Here is a 2,171-nt window from a genome sequence, read left to right on the forward strand (position 1 = left end):
AAGGGTATACTGGTCAGCACAATCCCCATGCTGAATTCATGATACCCTAAAACAAAGCAACCAGTTGCTGTGATAGTATCTTTTTCAGATTAGTATTCCAAACAGCTTAAATTTGCCCTAGATATTAACCCCACAGGATATCTTGTGGTTAAACTTATTCTTACCCACACAAACTTTTTCTGATAACCTTACTCTTCTCATTTTGCCAAGACCCTTCATGCCTTCACCCAGTAGCAGATGAGTTTGGCTGTCACTAGCACAAATACAACTTCCTCACAGATAAGACATTGATAAAAACTGTTTTGTGGGGCAGAATGATGAAACAGTTCATCCCTACAATGGCTCAATATTTAAGAGAGGAAGCATTCTGTTACTTCGACAACTCTCAGTGGTGCTCCCAACTGACATTAACTTGACTGTAAAAGATGCCCTGCAATTTGCAACAGAGTCAATGTAAGGGGAAGAGCAGTTGAAGTCATTACTCGTGAAAGGGTACAAAATGTTTTCTTTGTCATTAATAACTTTCATAATTTGTTTGTATGTTACTTGGGCTTTATTTCACATGAAAAAATGAAAAGGAGGAACAGTCACACTTCCGTTGGTTTCGTTTTCTGACTCTCATGCACTACCATCAAATCCCTGTAACAACTCTGCTGCTGGCATTACCATTTAAAAATAACTAACATTCTAAGCATTGTTTCTATTTGAAGAGAAATAATGAGAAAAAAATCCACTGAATGCTGCCTCACTAAGTAACCAACAGACAGGTACATTCAGAAATGCTGATGGCACTGAAAATGAGTTGAAAATTTAGGAGTTGGGGCCAGGGGGAGACGACAAACAGCTAGAGAAGACAGAGGTGGAAGGGAAATTGAGATTACAAGGGGCCAGATTTGGGAAAATGAACATACATGTGCTCTCTCACATAAGGAAGAAGCCCAAGCAGTGAAGATAGACACTTGTTAGCTTCACATAACATCAAGCTAGTGACGCGATATGAGTGTTGATCTAAGGTATATCATTCTCAAAAAAAATTTTTTTTTTTTTTTTTTTTTTTTACAAAACACTATATTTGATCAAATCGTGGTAAATTGTACTATGGGATATGAAATTCTCGGAGGCCACGTATGGAGCACATAAATAATACCAGACAAATTATTTAGTCAGGCACTTTGAACAGCTCTGGAGGATATTCATAAATTCCCCTGAAACCAATAAGGTTCCACCCTGTGATAGATACCGGGACTGTTTTGGCTGTAGTGCTTAAAGAAATAGGGAAGGGCATTTTAAGACACCTTCATAACTCCTCTAATTTATGAAGGCCTCCTGTGACATACCATTAGAAAATGCTTCCATTATGGCAGCTCTCCCAGTTCAATTTTATACAGATAACTTTTTAGTCTTCTTTACTATTTCTTTTATTCCTACATGAATAATGACTTGTTTTAGAAATCCCAGTTATTCTTCTCTTCGTGTATGTTCCAAAAAATAATAGTTTTTTTTTTTTTCAAGGCACATAAAGGTTATAGGCTTAGCGACCTAAAACCTTGAATACTATTTTTGATGTCTTATTTCATATTATTTCTTGAACCAGGTATTGTAAAGACTCTTATGAGGTGAAAGACAAAGGACCAATGCCTACAAAACACTGCCAAGTAATGCTTTAGGAAAAGACTTCTGTCTTATTTTATTCATGGGACAAACTTATGCCTATTTTTACTCCAAAATGATGGAATGATTGAAGACTTCAATGGGCAGAGATACTACAGTGTAGTATAACACTGGCTAAGAACAACTCAGTGTTTAGTAGCTTCTGCCAAGTGTTCTTTTTTTATAAAAATGCATTTGCTGCTGGAGATTTAGGAAAGACTGTGAAGAGACAGGATTCAGAGTACTGTATCCACTATATGCCCTCCAAAGATTCCACTTCTATAATATAAGGTGAATTCCCCAGGTAACCAGGATATGGCTCTTCCTGATCAGAGAAATTCAAAGTAGTCAGAAGAGAAATCAGGATTTTTAATTATCAGGATTTGAGCTTACTTATTATCAAGAAGGTAACCTTACAGAAGAACGTAATTTATCACAATTTTGCAGGAGTCCTTGTTGTCACATATATATAGTTTTCAGAGTGAGGCAATTCTGATTTATGGCTATCACTTCCCTTTGCT

The sequence above is a fragment of the Athene cunicularia genome, assembly GCF_003259725.1.
Source record: "Athene cunicularia isolate RWA chromosome 4 unlocalized genomic scaffold, athCun1 chr4_part1, whole genome shotgun sequence".
Taxonomy (NCBI): Eukaryota; Metazoa; Chordata; class Aves; order Strigiformes; family Strigidae; genus Athene; species Athene cunicularia.